The 18,188-nt window shown below is 42.7% G+C and overlaps 1 pseudogene; it reads left to right on the forward strand.

Moving 5' to 3' along the window:
• The first annotated feature begins 12,287 nt into the window (after positions 1-12,287).
• LOC132226099 (ATP synthase F(0) complex subunit C2, mitochondrial-like) lies at positions 12,288-12,919 on the forward strand (annotated as a pseudogene).
• The last annotated feature ends 5,269 nt before the right edge of the window (positions 12,920-18,188 follow it).

Here is an 18,188-nt window from a genome sequence, read left to right on the forward strand (position 1 = left end):
AGTCACCATGGGGATGGGCTGGGGCCTTTTCCAGTTGGTCCAGACCCCTCAATCTGCCCAGAGAAGCCACGACAGGAGAGCTGTGATTGGTGCAAACGACATGGGATGAGGTAATTTCTCCCCCACCCCCTTTTTCCTAGCATCCATAGACTGTTTGCATCCTTCAGACAAAGAGACCGAGAAAAAACAGTCGAGCATCCATTGTGGGGTGGGGCTGGAAAGGGGAGTGCAAAAAGGAAGAAAGAGAACTGGGGTTGGATGATTTTATGTTGCTTTAACCTCAAACTACAGTTAAAATCACCAATGTAAGGTTTTTTCCCAACACTTAATCGCAGAATTTGTGTTGTGATGAAATATTTAATGGAAAATTACTCCCAGTTCCTCCGTCAAAGTACAGTATATTGAACTCGACCATATTCGGTGAGGATTCAACATTTCTAATTGCTTTAAAATAAAGTAGCAGAGACGATGGGAATGACGCTTAAAATGGCTTGGATAAATGTGATTTTTTAAAGGTTCAATAATAGAGCCACCCAAAATGGTTTCCCTGGTTCCAGTAATTTATTTTCAGACCTTCTTTTGCTCCCCCCCTCCCCGAAATAGCTAAACAAAAATGGAAGATGGAAAGAATAACCATGCTAAATATGGAAGCACACAAGTGATTTTAACATGGCAATAATTAAGATCTAATGAACATACCGCAGTTAAAGAGTTTACTAGAAATATTCCTTTACCAGAAGTCTATGTAATATGAATCATGTTTCCTGATAAAGAATTGAGAAAATACAAGGAGAAAGAATTGAGTTGAGAAGCTAGTACTACCTGTGCATGCAGTTACATTTTACATTGTTCTGTTTTCTGAAATGAGAAAAATAACTGAAACACCAAATTAAAAAGGAGAACTGTACAGTGGAAAAGGAAGACCATTTTGTAATGTTGCCTCCATCCACAGACAACCGTGTGATGGTAGCTCAATAACTGCATTTCTTTTTTTACGGATCTTATATGAATTCAGTAAAACTCTGAGAGGCAACTGTGGGAACTGTAGCCAGCCTCACACCGTTGCTATTCAACTAGAGACTGGTGGTTGCTCAATTGCCTCTTGGGAGAAAAAGGCTTTGCTTTCACCCCTTAGGAAATGGATTGCAGTAACATTCTTTTGCTACTTGGAAAGGCTCCATTATCAACAAGGATAGGCTATGCAGAATAAGACGGGACTGAGTACTCCTGACATGGCTAATGCAATCTCAGAGGTAAAGAGGTTTGTAATGGCCACGAAGTTGAAAATTTGTATTTTCCCTTCGGTTTTCAGTGACATATTTTCAGGGTCTGCAGCACCATTTACAATGCTCTGCAGAGATCATTCATTCCTGCTGGGTTGGCCAGCAGAGCTGGGCTGAGAGGGAGGGGCTTGAAGACAGCTGCTATAGGTTGTGGTGTTACAATGGTGGCCATGTAATTTTCTAGTCTGCTATCCACAGCTTTGCTTTACTTACTCTAATTTGCTTCAGTAGTCTTCCCTGGGAGGGGGGGGAGGGCCCCAACGTACAGATTACTTTATCTACTTCTAGCGTAATTCATAGGAAAAATAATCTTTAACATCATCTTATCTTTCTTTAGCAAATAGAAGTATGTATCAGTAAAAAGACAGGGAAATTAAGAACAACTTGAATGCTTCTTTCTAAGCTCAGAAGTACATTTACTAAAAATAAGAATTAAATGCCATGGGCAAGTTTAAAGATTAAGTAAGTAGCTCATTAAAAATATTTCTTTTAAAATTTTAATAATGAAATAAATTAGACACTGCTGAACCATGGTAAAGTGTACAAATCTTTTGGGAATACAAGGCACAGTCTTGAATTTTATTTTCTTTACAATGTAAAAAATATGTCATTGCCCAATAGTTTCAATTCTTTGTGCAATTTATGCTGAGGATTAAATAAAAGAGAGGAGGGTTCTTGCAATTGATTCTTTGTAATTCTATCTCAGAGCCATTCTGTTCCTTATGTAAATGAGGATTTTTTTTTGCTCCCTCTGGGCATAAGTAACAATAAGATCTAGGTCACAAATAGACCATATGAGCACTGATAATCTTAAATATAAAAATGGGAGAGTAGGGGAAATAACTAATTTATTTTCGTTCCTCATTTTATTTAATTGCATGCAAACTGTGGGAGGCAAAAAAAAAAAAATTTTTTTTTTACTAGTTTACTTATCTTTACTGCCAATTTACATAAAATATTCCACTAATGGATTCATTCTTGTTCACCATAAGATTAGCATAAAACATTTTTTCCCCTTTCATAATATTGTGGAATTTAAATTATTTTTTCACGATCCTGGCCACTGTGGTTCCATTGATTGGAGGGTAATGGCATACACCAAAAGGTCTCGGGTTCCACTCTGGTCAGGCACATGCCTAGGATGCAGTTTGATCCCCGTTGGGGTGCATGAAGGAGGCAACGAAGTTTTTCCCTCTCACATCATTGTCTCTCTCTCTCTCTCTCTCTCTCTCTGGCACTCTCTCTTCCTTTCTCTCTGAAAACCAATGAACATATCCTTGAATGAGGATTAAAAATAAGTAAATTATTCATTTGTGTGTTTATACCTCTCTTCCATTAACATGTGAATCCTAGTACATGGCAAAGTGCCTAGCATACAGTAGACGTTATATACATGTTTATTGAATTAAATGAGCAGCTTCTGTCTGTGCATATTTTTCACTAACTATTATCATGGTTGGTAATTTAAAGGTATTTAATAAAGTATTTTACTTTTTTATACAATAAGAATGTACTGAGTGTCTATAGTAAGCCCTGGACCATTCTAAATACTATTAGAATTCAGAGGTAGTAGCATGGTCTCCTTTCACTAGAGTCTTCAATCTAATTGAAGAAATAAAACAAGTACATGTATCTAGGTTTGAGAATGGTATGTGTGTGTGTGTATGGGAAAGAGTCTTGTAGACTCTATTGCATGTATCTAACTTATGTAGGAAACAAGAGTTGTCTAACACTTTTTTCTATTTCTTTACCTTCTACTTATCCCTAAATTCATTCCAATCTGGATTCTGCTCCTACCACTCCTTAAAACCACATGCCCTCCATGTTTGTTGCTAAATTCACTTGACACTTTTTAGTTCTTGTTGACCTATGAAAGTTTTGTTACAGTTGACTATTATCTCTTTTTGAGACCCTTTCTTCCCTTGGCCTCAAAAACTCTACATTATCTGGGTTTCCCTCCTACATTTTTTGTGATGTTTTCTTTTTTCTCATTCTCTGCTGGTTCTTCCTCCTCTCTTAATCTTTAAATGTTGAAGTTCCTCAAGGTTCAGTCCTAGACCTTTTCCTCATTTTATTCTGTGTGTTTCATCCACTCAATGGATGCTACGTGCTTTCATTTCTAAGGCTGAAGATACTTTTTGTATGCGAACGACATCTCTTTTTAGATTCAGATCCTATAGTAAACTTTCAATATCTGGCTGGTTTTCTCACAGGAATCCCAAATTGAGCTAGTTATTTTCACATAAACATGCTCCTCCTACAGTATAATGGAGCAGCATACACCTGATTTCTCACATCAGAAATGAGAATTACCCTTGACATCTCCCCTTTCTTTTTTGACCACCATAGAGTCCGTCACTAAGTCCTGTTAAATCTACCTTCTAGCCCTGGCCGGTGTGGCTCAGTTGGTTGAGCATCGTCCAGTGATTGAAAGGTCACCGATTGGGTTGGGGCATGTGCCCAGGTTGTAGGCTTGATCCCCAGTCAAGAAGCAGCCAGTCAATGTTTCTCTCTCACATTCAGGTTTTCTCTCTCTCTCTTACTCTCTCTCTAAAGCAGTGGTTCTCAACCTTCTGGCCCTTTAAATACAGTTCCTCATGTTGTGACCCCAACCATAAAATTATTTTTGTTGCTACTTCATAAGTGTAACTTTGCTGCTGTTATGAATCATAATGTAAATATCTGATATGCAGGATGGTCTTAGGTGACCCCTGTGAAAGGGTTGTTCGACCTCCAAAGGGGTCGCGACCCACAGGTTGAGAACCACTGCTCTAAAGTCAGTAAAGACATATATTTTTTTAAATCTATCTTCTAGCCTGGACAGTGTGATACAGTGGTTGAGCATCAAACCAGGAGGTCACAGTTCGATTCCCAGTCAGGGCACATGCCCAGGTTGCAGGCTCGATCCCCAGTAGGGGGCATGCAGGAGGCAGCAGATCAATGATTCTCTGTCATAATTGATGTTTCTATCTCTCCCTCTTCTTTCCTCTCTGAAATCAATAAAAATATATATTTTTAAAAATCTACCTCCTAAATATCTCTAAAATCTTATTCTTTTCTTTCTATCTCTACTGCCTCCACTTTAGTAAGTACATTATCTCTTGTTTGGACAACCTCAGTACCCTCCTGGATTTCCTCTACATTCACTCCTACTCCTGCCCAGTCCAGTCTCCACACAATAGCCAGTGATCTTATTATAGTATATATCACAGATTATGTCACATAATATAGGTCATGTCAGTCTACTGTGTAAATCAAATCAATGGTTGCCTGTTAGTTTTAAGGTGAAGATACCAACTCCTTAATACTGCTCATTCAATTTTTTAAAATTTTATTGATTTTTAGAGAGAGGAAGGGAGAGAAACCCTGATGTGAGAGAGAAACATCTATCGGTTGCCTCCTGCACATGCCCGACTGGGGATTGATCCCAAAATCTGGGTATATGCCCTGTCCGGGAATTGAACCCAAAATCTTTTTGGTGTATGGGATGATGCTCCAGTTAACTGGGCCACACTGGCCAGGGTACTCCTTCAGTTTGATAATAGAAGTAAATCTTATACTTAAAAATCTCCTAGAAGACATATTGATTTTAAATTGCATTAAAGTTTAGATAATTTCCTGAGAGTTGATTTTGATAGAGAAAAGGGAGGCAAAGGGTATAAAAGCGGAATGTTCACTTAATAATTATGTATTATGCAATAAAAGTATGTTTTATGCATTCTTGTTTTTATGCAGTTTTTATAATAAAAATTTTAACAATATAAACCCATGAGTTCATAAAAATATTCCCACAAAGCAAAAATAAAAAGAGAAAAAGTGAATTAAAAATAATCATCTGATATCATTGCATTACTGGAAGTAACTAGGGTACTGACTCCATACTCTACACAGTGACATTCAAATAAATAAATACATACATAAATAAATAAATAAATAATTGAGCATTTGTCCTGCATTTCCAGCACAAACTGTATTTCAGGGTAACCGAAGGACTTTAGTTAATTAGGGAAAATCATTCATTTATAGAATATGAATGCCAGCTAGTAAATATGGAAGTAAACATAGAATTAGAAAAGTCACCCTTTACATCCTCTAATAAAATAATTTATTCAGGCAAAGATAATCAGTGGATGAAAACTCAGATAAAATATTGATGGGGATATTTTATTTTTTATTTTATTTTATTTTATTTTATTTTTTAAAATATATTTTATTGATTTTTTACACAGAGGAAGGGAGAGGGAGAGAGAGCTAGAAACATCGATGAGAGAGAAACATCGATCAGCTGCCTCCTGCACATCTCCCACTGGGGATATGCCCGCAACCCAGGTACATGCCCTTGACCGGAATCGAACCTGGGACCCTTCAGTCCGCAGGCCGACGCCCTATCCACTGAGCCAAACCGGCTTCGGCAATGGGGATATTTTAAATAGAAGGATTAGGCTATTGCCATCAGAACTCACTTAGTTTAGCTTTACTAAAAGTGGGACAGCCAGACCTTGTGAATCTATGATGTGATCCAATAGGAAGTCCATGGCATCATCTGTGAAGTGATCTAGCAGAAACAATTGTGCTGAATCTAATCCAGTCTTTTTAAAAATATATATATTTTATTGATTTTTTTTTACAGAGAGGAAGGGAGAGGGATAGAGAGTTAGAAACATCGATCAGCTGCCTCCTGCAAAGATACATGCCCTTGACCAGAATTGAACTTGGGACCATTCAGTCTGCAGGCCAACGCTCTATCCACTGAGCCAAACCGGTTAGGCTTATCAACTCATAGAGCCTTTAGAGACGCTTAACCTTCATTTATAGGAAATGCAGGAGATAAAGGGATAAGTCAGAACAAGTCACGAGAAGACAATAGCCAAATGCAAAGTGTGGGACATTGAACAGGACAAATTATCTGGTTCTGCAACAAGTCATTGGTGCAGTAGAGTTATTCCGTGTCCTCCTTCATTACAGCCATTCAGGAAAGTTTAAAGTAATATTTATCACATTGTGACTTTAATTTGTTAACTAATGAAGTTGACATCCTTTGCTTTATTCATTGTCCTTTTGGCTATCCTCTTTGGTAAAATGCCTGTTCAAGTCTTTTTTATATTTTCTCATGGGTTGACTGTCTTTATCATAGGGATTGGTAGGAGTACATTATACATTATGAATAAGAGTATTTTGTTGGATTTGAAGATTTAAAAAAAATGTTCCCACTCTGTGGCTTGCCTTTTCACTCTCTTAATGATATCATTTAATGACCAGAAAGAAGTTCTTCATTTTAACGTAGTTCATTTTGCCCTAGCCAGTTTGGCTCAGTGGATAGAGCGTTGGCCTGTGGACTGAAGGGTCTTGGGTTCTATTTCGGTCAAGGCTGGATCCCCACCCCCATCCGGGTGCTCAGGGCACCTGAGGGAGGCAACCAATTGATTTGTCTCTCTCACATTGATGTTTCTCTCTCTGTGTCTCTCCCCTCCCTCTACTCTTTCTAAAAATCAATGGAAAAATATCCTCGGGTGAGGATTAACACAACAAACAAAAAACAAACAGACAAAAAAACACATGGATCAGCTGCCTCCTGCATGCCCATTATTGGGAATGGGCCCACAACTGGGGCATGTGCCTGACCAGGGAATGGAACCAGCAACTTTTCGGTGCACAGGATGACACCCAACCAACTGAGCCACACCAGCCAGGGCTCATTTCTTCTTTTGGAAACAAATATTGATTGCTTACTAAGGTGCATATATTGGACCTGGCATAGTCTAGGTATTTGTTTGGCTAAGATTTAAATGCATGTGGTACACTCTGAAAACTTCCAAGGAAGAGGCATGGCGTGATTCTGTTCAAAGAGAAATATATTACCTACTAGAGCCCTGGTGCACGAATTTGTGCACATGTGGAGTCCCTCAGTCTGGCCAGAGATTGGGGCTGATCGGGCCGGCTGGCCGGCTGTGGGGAGGTACTGTGGGTGGTTGGCCACAGGGGGAGGTTGGCTGTGGGAGTGCACTGACCACCAGGAGGCAGCTCCTGCATTGAGTGTCTGCCCCCTGGTGGTCAGTGCATGTCATAGCGACCAGTCGTTCGGTTGTTCAGTCAACCGGTGTAACGGTTGCTTAGGCTTATATATTTAGATAACCTCCTGGTCTTGGCAGGATGGTGTGGCATAGAGAATGCAGAAAGGCTTCCTGGAAGAGATGATACTTGGGACTATCTTGAAAAATAAATAGGAGTAGTAGGCACACATAAGAGTGTATATGCAAATACATAGACAACTAGGTGAGTTTCAGAAACTAGAGGTGTTTTGTTACATAAAGTGTTAGAAAAGGGACCTGGCTGGAGGATTATGCAGAGTCAATTATGAAAGGACCTTATTCCAAACTCAATGAGAGCCATTAAAGGAAAGGAATAATGAACTTTGCATTTCACAAAGATACTTCTGACTGCAGTGTGCAGAGAGAATAGATAGAACAGAATAGGGGGTGGAGGACCATAATGCAGGGAAACTGGTTAGAAGATTGCTGGTTAGCATGATAAGACTGACTTAAGGAAGTTGCAGTAGCAATGGAAAGAAGTAGAAATATTTGGTAAATATATGGAGAGTTGAATCTAAAGGAGCTGGTGATGTGTAGGAATAAGGAGCAGTGAAGAGTGAAGGATGGTTACCAGCTCCAGAGTCAGGCAGACCTAGGTTCAATTCTTTTTGTCATAATTTATACCAGATTAGAAAGACTGTTAGGGTTTTAAAGAATGGACTAGAAAGATGGAAGGCAAGAAGACTATTTAGGAGGCTATTTTAGTCATCCAAGCTTCATGATAAGGGCCTAAGGCTAATAGAAGAAAGAGATGGATTGGAAGGAAAGAGATGGATTTAAAGGATATTTAGCAGGTTGACTGCCGGGAGCCGGTCCATCCTTGCTGTTTCAAGGGACCTGGCATATATGGCATACTGTTCTTAATATGTTTGCTCACCTTCTTGGCACTATGTGTTTTAACCAAGGACACCTCTCTGAGAAAGGTTGTTTCCCCAGGTAGGGATTTTCCCCTGAAGTTAGGGAGGGAATAAAACCCCTTAACTAAGTGCCAGGCGGGTAATTAATCACTTTAACTACGAACAATCATGCTTAAGCTACATAATCTTTACTCCCTGCAATGGAGATAAAAAACGCCCTAACCTTTGGAATAGAGATTGATAGGATTGGAATCAACTGGTATAAATACAGATGTAACAAAACAACAGGACACAGAACCTGAACACAGAACCTAGACACAGAAACTGGCCACAGAACCTAGAGACAGAACCTAGGGAGAGAACATGGCAAAAGATCCTGGACAGAAACCGGCCACAGAACCTAGAGACAGAACCTAGCGAGAGAACCTGGCTGAAGAACCTAGAGACAGAACCTGGCTACAGAACCTGGATAGAACATGGCAAGAGAACCTGACTAGAACATGGTGACTGAACCTGGCTGGAAAACCTGGACAGAACCTGGCTGGAGAACCTAGCGAGAGAACATGGCAAAAGATCCTGGACAGAAACTGGCCACAGAACCTAGAGACAGAACCTAGAGACAGAACCTAGCGAAAGAACCTGGCTGAAGAACCTAGAGACAGAACCTGGCTACAGAGCCTGGGTAGAACATGGCAAGAGAACCTGACTAGAACATGGCTACAGAACCTGGCTGGAGAACCTAGCGAGGGAACATGGCAAAAGATCCTGGACAGAAACTGGCCACAGAACCTAGAGACAGAACCTAGCGAAAGAACCTGGCTGAAGAACCTAGAGACAGAACCTGGCTACAGAACCTGGATAGAACATGGCAAGAGAACCTGACTAGAACATGGCTACAGAACCTGGCTGGAGAACCTAGCGAGGGAACATGGCTACAGAACCTGGCTGGAGAACCTGGAGAACCTAGCAAGAGAACATGGACACAGAACCTGGCTGGAGATCCTGACCAGAACTTCGCTGGAGATCCTAACCAGAACTTGGCTAGAGATCCTGGCTAGGCTGCTGATTAACTGAACGCTGTCTCTGTGTCATTCCTTCTTTGCCGACTCCATCCACACCTTTGGAGACCCCTGGACCTGCTGGGGTTGGACCCCAGCAGTTGACTTACCAGATTCAGGAACAGATTTAATAAATTAAAGACAGTAAAGGACTGCAAGAGAAAGAAGTGTCAGAAAAGGAAATTAAAAAAAAACAGGTCAAAGAAGGAGGAGGAAAAGCAGAAACCATTGATGTTACTGAAACAAAGGAAAGACAGTGTCAAGATAGAATGCTGAGCAATATCAGCTACTGCTGAGGGGTTGTTAATAAGGACAGAAGAATGTTCATTGGAGTTAGCAAAAAGGAAATAAGTACACAGCATGGGCTTGATACAAAAGGCATAAAACTTCTTTCCTGGTCCAGAGTAGTTCAAGGTCTAAGGACAGAAACTATTACAATATATTGTGTTGCGTGCTGTGAGAGCAAGGTTCATGCAGGAACTGCTGGACACAAAGAACTGGGTTACATTTCTTAACTCCATCCCACGATGATGTTCGCTGTCTCATGCCATATCACTGCTTCTGCATGCTTTGTGAAATGACCATCCTATCCACCTCACACGGCCTTCCTTGTGCAGGTTTGAGTTTTAAAATGGCAAATTCAATCCCTGACCGGTTTGGCTCAGTGGATAGAGTGTCGGCCTATGGACTCAAGGGTCCCAGGTTCGATTCCAGTCAAGGGCATGTACCTTGGATGCGGGCAGATCCCCAGTGGGGGCTGTGCAGGGGGCAGCTGATGGATGTTTCTGTCTCATTGATGTTTCTAACTTTCTATCCCTCTCCCTTCCTCTCTGTAAAAAATCAATAAAATATCTTTTTAATAAATAAATAAATAAAAGGACAAATTCAAGCAAGTAGGTTTTCCTTAAATTCTCTAACAAAAACACACCTCACATTCTAAATTTAAAAAGGGTGATGGAGATGATTATGCTGACATGCTGAATTAACGTTTATCTTTATTTCAGGGTTCAATACTGATGCATGTATTGAGTGAATTGGTATTCACTATGTATGGCCTTTAAAGACTGCTGCATTCAGATTGGCCAAATTCCAACATTAAGAATTTAGGTAAGAGTATGATCCCATATCTGAATTCACAACTCTATTTAAAGCTTAATATTATCTTTCTCAAACTCTGGTCAAAACAATGCAATATTACTAAATAATAATTTTATTTATTTATTCTGGATAATGATGGTAAGAATTATCTGTGGTCGGCCGGCTGGTGTGGCTCAGTGGTTGAGCATCGACCTATGAACCAGGAGGTCACGGTTCGATTCCCCACCAGGGTATATGCCCGGTTTGCAGGCTCAATCCCCAATGTGGGGCATGCAGGAGGCAACCAATCAATGATTCTCTCTCATTATTGATATTTCTATCTCCCTTCCTCTCTGAAATCAATAAAAATATATTTTAAAAAAATTATCTGTGGTAATTTTGGTAACTGAGTTTCATCTATTTTAGGAAGGACTTTTATGTATACAGCAGAGATAAATATTAATGAATTTCTGTTCCAGAAGTGAGACATAAAACAATGCAATAAGCCCTAGCCAGTGTGGCTCACTTGGTTGGAGCCTTGTCCTGTACACCAAAAGGTGGTGAGTTCGATTCTCTATCAGGGCACATACCTAGGTTGCAGATTCAGTCCTCGGCTGGAGCACGTGCAATGTTTTTCTCTCACATTGATGTTTTTCTCTCTCTAAAATTAATAAAACACACATACAAAAACAATGCAATAAAGATCCACACTCTGTAATATTAAAAATATATCTCTGGTATTGTAATAAAATGCTTTGAGGTTACTCACTGATGTTTAGTAATTTACTGAACTACCCTTTAACAAAATATTTTTGCCTTAAGCTACACTTTTTAATTTGTAATTTTGCTCTGGTATATCAAGTTTCCTGATGAAATCTGACATTTGGAAAAAGGGATACAACTTGAAGAGGCTCAGAAGCATCCTGAGAGGAGAAGACAAGGAAATGGAAAAGATGGATAATCTCAATTTTCCATGCAACACAATCTATAATTTGGTTGCATTTCATTAACTCAGATTACACACACTCAAGAATGCACACTGAACCACCTCTGTCCCGCCCTCCCCTTCCTTCCAAAGCAGATGGAAATTAGGTGGCAGACTGGGAAGGTTGCCATGGTGCTCTGGCTACAGGGATTTAATAAGAATCAAAAGCTCCAGAGGCCCCTCCCCCAAGTATCCAAATGTGTGTTTCTTTTTTTCTCTCTCAAATCCTTGTCTTAATTCCATCTTATAGATAACCAGGGTGAGACTAATTTACTAGTGAACAACAACAAAAAACTACTGTTTCCAAAACTATTTGTAGGTGCATTTCTATTGTTAGAAATAAAATACTGAGGAATTACAACTGGCCCATTTTTAAGTAGAGCCAGCCACACAAAAGGTAAGAATTCATTTTAAAAATATTTTATGCAACATGTCCCCAGTATTTTTTTTTTTTTTTTTTTTACTGATTTTATCCCCATCAATGACCTGTAGGCATCTCAAATTCAGTATATCCAAATGAGATTAGTTACTTTTCTCCATTACCCTCTTCCCTGTTCTGGAATCTAAATTATTCTATATTCTCACTACCAATTCATTGTCACTATCTTTCTAGTCTACCAAGCTAGATTAAAATAATAACCTCATATAATAATCATGTGCCAGACACCATTCCTAGCACTTTATGTATAATAACTCATTTAAGTTAATCCCAACTGATCACTAAATTCTGTCAATTATATTTCAAAATTGTCTTAACAAATATTTACAGAATGAACAAATCACTAATCTTCTAAAGCGTGACCAATTTTATTAGCCAAAGGGCCTAGTTCAAGGGCAGGATGTAGCATAATATTTAGGACTTGGTCCTTGAAGTTTCTTCTTTAAGTGTTACATGTAAAAATCCAAGAGCCACTCCCCCCCCCCCCCCATTCTGTCTTCTCTGCCCTGGGAGCAGCTCCCCTGATCCCCTGAAAATGTATGCCTGCACCAAGTTTGTCTCCCTCCACCCCCTCCTTGGTCTGGAGCACCTCTCAGCTGAGCGGGTCACTGTCTGCAGTGGTGCTGAAACGACCAGAGACACTGACAGATGAGAGCCTCAGCGGCTTGGCAGCCCCGCATCCCCCGACCTCGCTTATTTCTAGCCGCAGCTTCCAAACCAGTGCCATTTCAAGGGACATCAACACAGCAGCCAAGTTCATTGGGGCTGGGGCTGCCACAGTAGGGGTGGCAGGCTCTGGGGCTGGAATTGGGACTGTGTTTGGGAGCCTCATCATTGGTTATGCCAGGACTTCTCTGAAGCAGCAGCTCTCCTACGCCATTCTGGGCTTTGCCCTCTCAGAGGCCATGGGGCTCTTCTGCCTGATGGTGGCCTTTCTCATCCTCTTCGCCATGTGAAGGAGCTGTCTCCACCTCCCATAGTTCTTTTTCCCGGGTCTTGTCTGCCCTGTATGTTCCTTTTCCTATACCTCCCCAGGCAACCTGGGGAAAGTGGTTGGCTCAGGGTTTGACAGAAGGAAGACAAATACATACTGTATTAATAATAATAAAAAAATCCAAAGAGCCAAAGTAGTAGAAGATAATCCTTTGTAGCATATTGGAATCATCTCTAACCAGTGTTTTCTACACGTGCTAAAATAATTAGGGTGCTCGTTAAAAATACTGATTTCCTGACCTATCCGGTTTGGCTTAGTGGATAGAGCAAGGGTCCCAGGTTCAATTCCAGTCAATGGCATGTGCAGGCTGGATTCCCAGTAGGGAGGCGCACAGGAGGCAGCCCATCAATGATTCTCATCATTAATGTTTCTATCCCTCTCTCCCTCTCCCTTCTTCTCTGAAATTAATAAAAATATTTTTTAAAAAAAAATACTGATTTTATGCAACCCGCTTGGGACCCCTCTCTGCTGCAGAAAGCTTTGTTAGTTTACCTTCTCTAATAAAACTCTGCTTTCACTAATATATATATATATATATATATATATATATATATATATATATATATATATATATAAATTTGTGCACTCGGGGGGGTCCCTCAGCCTGGCCTGTGCCCTCTCACAGTCTAGGACCCCTTGAGGGATTACCACCTGCTGGTTTAGGCCCACTCCCTGGGGAATTGGGCCTAAGCTGGCAGTCAGACATCCCTCTGGCAGCCCGGGAGCCCTCGGGGGATGTCCACTTACCAGCGGGGAGCAGGCCTAAGCTGCAGTCAGACATCCTTAGCGCTGCTGAGGAGGAGGGAGAGGTTCCTACCACTACCACTGTACTGGCAGCCATCAGCCTGGAATGTGGCTGAGCAGAGCTCCCCCTGTGGGAGCGCACTGACCACCAAGGGGCAGCTCCTGCATTGAGCGTCTGCCCCCTGGTGGTCAGTGTGTGTCATAGTGACCAGTCATTCCCAGTCTTTCTGCTGTTAGGGTCAGTTTGCATATTACCCTTTTATTATATAGGATAGAGGCCTGGTGCACGGGTGGGGGCTGGCTGGTTTGCCCTGAAGGATTTCTAGGATCAGTGTGGGGGTCCCGCTGGGGTGTCTGGCCAGCCTGGGTGAGGGGCTGATGGGTGTTTGCAGGCTGGTCACACCCCCTTCAGGGTGGAGGGTCCCCACTGGGATGCCTGGCCAGCCTGGGTGAGGGGCTGATGGGTGTTTGCAGGCTGGTCAAGCCCCCCCACTCCCAGTGGGGACCCTCACCCCATGGAGGTTTGGCAAGCCTGGGTGAGGGGCTGATGGCTGTTTTCAGGCTGGCCACACCCCCTTTAGGGTGGGGGGTCCCCACTGGGGTGCCTGACCAGTCTGGGTGAGGGGCTGAGGGCCGTTTTCAGGCTGGCCAAGTCCCTGGCGACGAAAGCTCCCAGCCTCTCCTTTTTTTCTTTTTTTTTTATTCTGGGATTTATTTACCTTCTATAATTGAAACTTTGTTGCCTTGAGAGGAGCTCAGAGCTGGCCAGGGCGAGTGGGAGGGAAGCCTCCTGCTCACTCCAGCTCCATGGCCATGGCCAGCTGAAAGCAGGTATCTGGGGTTTATTTACCTTTTATAATTGAAACTTTGTTGCTTTGAGTGGAGCTTAGAGCCAGCCGGGAAGCTTGGCTTCCTCCATCACTGGAGGAACCAAGCCTCCTGTTTGCTTCAGCTCCGTGGCTGCCGGCCGCCATCTTAGTTGGATTAATTTGCATATAGTCGCTCTGATTGGCTGGTGGGCATGGCAAAGGTATGGTCAATTTGCATGTTTGTCTTTTATTAGTGTAGATACACACACACACACACACACACTCTCTCTCTCTCTCTCTCTAATAGCCCAGGGCACAAAATTCATGCACATTGAAAGGGAATTAATTAGAGGATGTGAGCATGAGGCAATCTGCGTTTCTGAAATTCAATGACATGAATTTTAGCTATTACTTTGCCAAATAAATGGAATGTACACATATCATTTAAAAGAACATTCAGCTTAATATTAAAAACTATGGCTACCAAGTCAAGTCTGTTTTCAACTTTTTGCCAGCATTGTAAATTGCTTGCAATATCTGCCCATTTGAGGTTGCATGTCATGGTTATGAATAAATTGGGCTTGCCATACTTTGTTACAATTGCCATAGTATCCTGATATGACTGCTGCATATTTCTGGGACTACCCTCAAAAGATGATGGAAGTATTATCATTTTACCAATTGACACATTGTCATTTTCAGATCTAGATTTGAGATAATCCATCAAACCACTATATTTTTCAACTCTCAACTTAGATTGGTTTGCTTTGATGAAATTTATCCAATTGGCCTCCATTTTTTAATATGAATCCACCATAAACTGTTGAGTTAATTTTCCTGTATTTAAAATAGGATTAGCCCTAACTGGTTTGGCTCAGTGGATAGAGCGTCGGCCTGTGGACTGAAAGGTCCCAGGTTTGATTCCAGTCAAGGGCATGTACCTTGGTTGCAGGCAAACCCCCAGTTGTGCATGTGCAGAAGGCAGCTGATCGATGTTTCTCTCTCATCGATGTTTCTAACTCTCTATCCCTTCCTCTCTGTAAAAAAATCAATAAAATATATTTTAAAAAAATAAAATAAAATAGGATTAAACGTGTCCCACACAGAGAAATGAAATCCATAATACTGCATTTGTGTGACTTGTGTCCTTACCTTTTGTCTAGTATTATTGCCGATTACACTGTTGTCTCTGAGTCTTAATGCAATATCTGTTCCCCAGCCTTTTTTGCCATATGGAAAAAGAATAGGATATGTCATTGCATCTAATGTAGGAAACAGGATATTGATTTGTTTCATTTTAGTGGCATATGGATTATTGGGATCTAGTTTACAACGAATGAGCAAGTCCCTTTCAAAAGGAGGTTCTCCATCTTCGTTTCTGAATATGACAGCAACCTTGGTTACACAGGGAGAATTATATCTACCTGGGTCACTGTTACGATCATATTTAATTGCCATTGTTACTTCTGTGGGAGCAATACCTTTTGCTGCTGCTTCAGATTGGGCTTCCTTTTCTACCTCATGTAGCATCTTGTATGATTTTGTTAATTCATTTATTTCATGCATGAGGTTGTCGATGTTGATCATGAGTCTTTCTGAGCAGCCCTGATTTTCTGGCATTGCTAATCTTTTGTAGCTTTGGCTGTATCCAAAATATAGAGTTGAGCAAACTTCTGAGAAACACCATCCGAAGAATGTAAAGTTCCAGTACGGTGATAAACTTGTCCGTGTATTTTAAAACAGTATGGCCCATATCCTGGTGGCGATGAATATTTGCACCCATGGAAGCAAAAGCAAAAGAACTATATATGGAACGAATATTTACCATGCAATTTTTACTGTCAGAATCTTCGTTTGTCGTTAATCTTTTAAAATATGCCAGGTAATCTGGAAAATGTGTATCATTTGGACAGACTTTCCCTTTGCTTCAACATCAAGTAGATTTCCCATCAGAGGGTTTTTCCTCAGAGAAATTTTGTGATAGGCAAAATTCACATCTAACAGTCATTCCACCACAACTATGTTTGAGAATTGCATCCTCGTGTACTCCATTATTGCTGAGAAGGCAGTTCCTACCAGTATTGGTAATACTTGTTGATGACTGTTCTCTAGACATATTCTGTCGTTACCACTGCCTTCTTTTAACTTCAAAGGCATGTTGGTCTTTAGACATTTTCTTTCTATGACGCCAGTGTTTTTCGGCATCAGAGCGACATTTTTCCAATAGCTGGTCTTCAGATACATTCTGTCACAGGCGCCGCCTTCTTTCAAGATCAGACGCACGTTGCTCTTCAGACATTTTCTGTTGATAACGCCGGCATCTTTCAGCTGCAGAGCTATGTTGTATCAACAGTTGTTCTTTAGACATAGTCCCACCTCTCTACTGTTACTGTATGAGATGCAGGTGAATGAGAGTCCTGGCTGTCAGGCCACTGAGAGCTGTCTGACCAATGGCTGATTCTGGCTGATTCTGTGGGGGTGGGACTTCCTCCTCCCTGCTGTCAGTTTCCACAGCTGTGATGAGGAAGCAGGGGTGACAGAGGGAGCCACGCCCTCCAAGCCGCCCTCTCTCTCACTCTGCTCTGTGTCCAGTGGCCTCCTGCTCTGCCAAGTCCTCCAAACCTCCTACTCTCCGCCCGCTCTCCCACTCTGCTCTCCACTGGCGAAGGTCCCGGGAACCTGTGGGCATGGCTTGGTGCAGCTGGCCTTGCCTCCCGGGGCCGTCAATGGTCCTGGGAGCCCACGGCTGCCGTCAACTCCCAGGGTGCTTGACACCTGTGGATGCAAATTAACCCGCCAGCTTTGTCAGGTTAATTTGCATACTCACTCCTGATTGGCTGGTGGGTGTGGCTTGTGAGCATCGCATAGGAACAGTCAATTTGCATCTTTCTCTTTTATTAGTATAGATACACTAGAGGCCCGATGCATGAAATTCGTGCAGGGCTCAGCCCTCACAGCCACAGTGGCTGCCTCTGTCTCAGCCCTCGCAGCTGCAGCTTCATCTGGAAGGTTGTCCAGAAGGACATCCAGAAGGTCGTCTTGTCTAATTAGCTATTACGCTTTTATTATTATAGATACTAGGGGCCCGGTGCACGAAATTCGTGCACTGGGTGTGTGTGTGTGGCGGGGGGGGGGAGTGTCCCTCAGCCCAGCCTGCCCCCTCTCACATACTGGGAGCCCTCAGGCGTTGACCCCCATCACCCTCCAATCGCAGGATCGGCCCCTTGCCCAGCCTGAAGCCTCGGCCAGAGGTGTCAGGCTTGGACAGGGGACTCCCATCTCCCCCTGATTACTGGCTCTGGCCCCCGCCCAGGCCTGAGGCCTCTGGCCCAGGAATCATGCCTGGGCAGGGGACCCCCATCTCCCTCTGATCGCCTGCTCCACCCCCCGCCCAAGCCTGACGCCTCTGACGCAGGCTTCAGGCCTGGGCAAGGGGACCATCATATCCCCCCAATCCCCGGCTCCGCCCCCCACCCAGGCCTGATGCCTCGGCCAGAGGAGTTGACCCTCATCACCCTCCGATCACCAATCACCGGATCGGACCCTTGACCAGGCCTAACACCTCTGGCTTAGGTGTCCGGCCCGGGCAGCGGGGACCCGCAGCTGCAGCGGGGGGCGCCACGATCGTGGGCTTCGCTTTAGGCCCAGGCAAGGGACCCCTAGCTCCTGGGACTGCCAGCTTCGACCGTGCCCAGCTCCCATCGCTGGCTCCACCCCTACTTCCTGCTATCACTGGCCAGGGCGGCAAAGGCGCCTGATTCTCCGATCATGGCTGGGGGGCAGGGCAAAGGCGGCCCCAGGGCCGCCTTTGCCCTGCCCCCCAGCTCTTAGCTCCCCCCTGGATTTCTGATCA

Source organism: Myotis daubentonii, chromosome 2, assembly GCF_963259705.1.
Source record: "Myotis daubentonii chromosome 2, mMyoDau2.1, whole genome shotgun sequence".
Taxonomy (NCBI): Eukaryota; Metazoa; Chordata; class Mammalia; order Chiroptera; family Vespertilionidae; genus Myotis; species Myotis daubentonii.